At 55.4% G+C, this 4,167-nt stretch overlaps 1 long non-coding RNA gene across 1 annotated transcript; it reads right to left on the bottom strand.

Annotated features, from left to right (window-relative positions):
* Nucleotides 1-404: 404 nt before the first annotated feature.
* LOC137224662 (uncharacterized) lies at nucleotides 405-1,851 on the bottom strand. Its single transcript, XR_010943424.1, has 2 exons — nucleotides 1,637-1,851; nucleotides 405-983 (listed from the first exon to the last, which is right to left on the bottom strand). It is a non-coding gene; the product is annotated as an uncharacterized lncRNA (long non-coding RNA).
* Nucleotides 1,852-4,167: the final 2,316 nt, after the last annotated feature.

Here is a 4,167-nt window from a genome sequence, read left to right as displayed (position 1 = left end):
CCGCCCTGCTGTATTTCTGATCCATGAAACTCTGGGGTTTTAGCCGTGAATGTGATCAGTCTAATACACTGTTGATGTTTTTGCTACTCTTTTCTCTCACGGACCCAGCCCTTGGTGTCTCCCCTCTGCCTCTGTTCTCTCCTGCCCTATAGGTATCTCCCAGGTGGATACTCGGGAACCAAGTGTCCAGGGAGACAAGCGGGATCTGCCTGCGTTGTGGGCGGGTCCAGTAGCCAGGCCTCACCCAGTCCTTGCTGCTGAGCCCTCCTCCCCACTGGACGCCTCTGTTCAGTGCTGCACCCTCTCTGGCTTCTGGTCTCCACCAGCCAGGCTGACAATTAGATTAAGTAAAGAGAAGGCCAAAAAAAGAAAAGGGAGGGCTTTAAAAATAAACAAACAAACTCTTTTGAGGGTCTCAGCCAACATAAACTTTATCATTCCAGAAATAGCCCAGATACAGAGTGACCTTATTCCCTCAAAGGGTTCCTGGCCACCCCCTACCTCCTTTTTTTTAAAAAATTTATTTTATTTTATTTTATTTATTTATTTTTGGCTGCTTTGGGTCTTCGTTGCTGCACACAGGCTTTTCTCTGGTTGTGGCGAGCGGGGGCTAGTCTTCATTGCGGTGCGCGGGCTTCTCATTGTGGTGACTTCTCTTGTTGTGGAGCACGGGCTCTAGGAGCACGGGCTGCAGTAGTTGTGTGGCACGTGGGCTGAGTTGCTCCGCAGCATGTGGAATCTTCCTGGACCAGGGCTCGAACCCGTGTCCCCTGCATTGGCAGGCAGATTCTTAACCACTGCACCGCCAGGGAAGCCCCACCCCCTACCTTCTTGCAGGGAGGCAGAGGGAGGGCAAGCCCCTGGGGTGCATGGACCTCTTTGCCCCCGGCTGACCATCAGATCCCTCTGTGGAGGTCCAGGCGTCCTCATGAGGATCACACAAGCATCACTCCTCTGCTAAGAAGCAAGACAGCAGGGAGTACCTACATGGGAAAGTATGGACTTTAGGGTTTGTACCAGGTTCGCCTCAGTTTTCTCTGTTTTTCACTTAGTCAGGTACAGAGCCGAACACCTCCCAGTCCTGGCTCTGAAGGGCCCTCCCCTGGGCAGCTGGAAAGGCCCACCTCCTGTGCATCCTGGTTTTCCCTCAAGGAGGCGGAGAGGCCTCACTTTGAAGCGTGCCTGCAGAGCGTTTTCACCCCTCTGCGAGTGAGCCTTGGCAAGCCCAGGGTTGAATCACAGTCTTGCTGACACAGAGCGCGTGGCTTTAAACGACCCAGGAGAATGCCCGGCACCCCGGCCTGTGCTCCCCACCCCGAAGGGCTGAGCCAGTGTCAGCACAGAACAAGAGATCCAAAGATTATCCTTGTTTTCTAAAAGCCATCTGTTGAGTTTCAAGGCCTTGTCCTTACATGGTGAATTCCTTGAAGGCAGCTGAAGTAACCACTGATTTTTTTTTTTAACTACCCAAGCTAAGGGCCTTTTTCTGAAAGGAGTAAATTCCTCAGTGTGACTCCTGAACTTGAGGGGAAGGTGGAGAATGGTCTTACTTGGGAGTTGAGTGGGGCGATCAGGCCCAGTTCAAATAGCTTGCTGGCGGTACCTCGATTCCTGACCCTGGAAGCTCGTGGCTGACCTGTTCGGGAGCTGGTGACGGTCTGCCTCAGTCACAGCCATGCCAGCCACAGCGTGGAACTGCTCCCAGCTCCTGGCACGCTCTGGGTCTGGTGTGACCCACAGTGGATGGCTGCCTGACCATCCCTGGAGCGGCCCCGCCTCTCCGCTTCAGGATGGAACAGAGATGGGCGAAAGCAGGGGGCAGCCACTTGTGTTCACTGAGTCAGCTGGAAGCCAGGCAGCTAGTGGCTTGTCAGTGACAAGCAGAGCCTGACTCACGGCCCTGTCACAGCGCCTGGTGGCGGACTGACCCACAGAGGAAATTACACAGCACTCTGTGGCCATGGTAGAGGCAGGGGCTTTTCCAAGTGCATCAGCTGGGAAGCAGCCTTCACCCACGCTGGAAGCTCAGGCTTGGGGACCTCCACTAACTTCAGGTTAGTCCTGGCGACTATGGGAATGAGGTGGCCTGTGCAAACCCCTTCCATAGCTCCCCACTGGCGGCGGGGTACCCACAGCCCCAGCCCATCAGTGACAGAGCTGCCACACTCCCCAAGCCAGCCTTCCACACACAGTTCCTGGGGTGGCAGCTCCCCGTCCAGCCTCAGTCATTCAGCCGGAATCTACACTGGCCCTAGGAGCTTGCTGAGACACCCTCAATCAGAAAAGGACAGTTCCTCCAGTAGAACCAGAGGCCACTCCCCTCAGGTGGCTGTGTGACTCTGGGTAACTAAACTCGCTGTATTTCAGTTTCCTCATCTGTGAAATGGGTCTAGAATGCCTACCTCTTAACGTTGTAGTGAGGATTAGATGAGAATATATGCAAAGGGCCTGGCACAGTGCCAGGCACGTAGCTGGTGCTCTAATAGACGTTCCTTGTTCTAAGCCTGCTCTGAGGCAAAATTCAAATTGGCACCAACCCCCAGGGCTCAACTCTCAGAGCTATCCCTCCCCCATATCCAGACTCCCAACTCTTCATGCAGATGTGTGGCTCCTGAGGGGACTGAAGCTTCATCATCATCAATGAGGAGCTGATTCTTCTGGGCAACGTGAAGGGGTGGCCTAGCTTCAGACACTCTCCTAATGGGAGGACCACTGAGGAGGGTTCATTTCCACCCTCCCCTTGTCCACTCCGATCTGACACCCCAGGGCCATCATGCAGGGAGCTCTGGAGTGGAGGGGGACCAACTGCCTGCCCCCAAAGCTGGAGGAGAAGGGTGACCAGACAGCAGGAGGGAAGAAGTGATGGCTGGCACCCCAGGCCCCGTACCTGGAGTTAGACCTGGAAGCCACCTCTGGAAGAACCTTCAGCCGCATGAGGACTCTGATGGGTTAGAATGTTCCCCTGGAACCCAGAGGGCAGGACTCTCTTATAGATTCTTCCAGCCCACCTGTGCTGTCACCTGGGACAAAGGGCTGCACTGCCTTCTCCTTCCACGACAGGGGCCCCATGCTGGGATTACCATGTGCCAGTTATGGGGAGACCTGCAGGGGTGGGCAGCCAAGGTCTTGCCTCTCCCGCAGGCACCAAAGGAATAAATCAAGCAGATGTGGCACAAGAAAACGCTGCCCGAGGACCCTGCCTCCTCCTAACCTGCTTTCCACAGCTACCCTGGAGCTCCCGACCCCTCCTGCTGTGCCTGCTCTCCCATCAGCCCAAGGCCCATCCACCATCACCCCCAGCCCTGAATCACCTCCCCAGGACCCCTGTTAGGGCTCCAATTCTCTCCTGCGCTCAGGGCTGCCTCAACCACCAGCCTCGGAGCTCCCAGAGGCTGAGGCCAGCTCTCGTGCCTGGTCCCCTGAAACTTGTGCAGTGCCCAGCACATAGTGGGTGCTTGGCGTTTGCGGAAAGTCTGGGGTGAGGCCGAACGTGGTTGTGTATGTGCTCACACGTGTGTAAGGGGAGCAAATTCATTGTGCACCTGCTATGTGCCGGGCCAGAGCTAGGCGCTGCACGCAGGGTATCTCAGCAGAATCCCTGTTTCCTCCTGGAACCTGGGAACTAACTGGGATGGGACATCTCCCTTCATCCCAGGTCTCCAGCAGTTCAAGGGTTCTCTTGGGCTAATGGCCCCCTCCCTGCAGCAGCCTGGCAGTGGGGGTAGCCCACGACTCCACGGGGCTAGGGAGCAACTCCAGGGCCCTTGCACACCCACTGAGGTTGGTTTATTTTAATCCATTCCATCCTCAGCGGAGCATTAGAATGCAGTTTGGGGTTGGAAGCATGGGTGTTTACACTGAGGAAAAACTTGTAGTGATTCCACATTTGATCTTTATAAACACCCTGCATGTGGGTACTTGGGGAGAACAATCATTATCTCTAATTTACAGATAGGAACTCTGAGGCCCAGAGATTAAGGTCGCTCAGCTGCTACTCTGAGTGTCTTCTGAATGCCAACTCAGGGCCATTTTCTACCACCAGGTAGCCAGAGGCAGGTGCTTGGCATGCGGGCTAGAGGAGAAAGGGTTCGTTCTGGGACATCTCTCCCCAGGGAGCAAAAACCAGGCGATCCATGGGTCCCCTAAATGGCCGGCTCGCTCTGGGTG

The sequence above is a fragment of the Pseudorca crassidens genome, chromosome 1 (genome assembly GCF_039906515.1).
Source record: "Pseudorca crassidens isolate mPseCra1 chromosome 1, mPseCra1.hap1, whole genome shotgun sequence".
Classification (NCBI taxonomy): domain Eukaryota; kingdom Metazoa; phylum Chordata; class Mammalia; order Artiodactyla; family Delphinidae; genus Pseudorca; species Pseudorca crassidens.
This window is presented reverse-complemented; position numbering and strand designations above follow the sequence as displayed.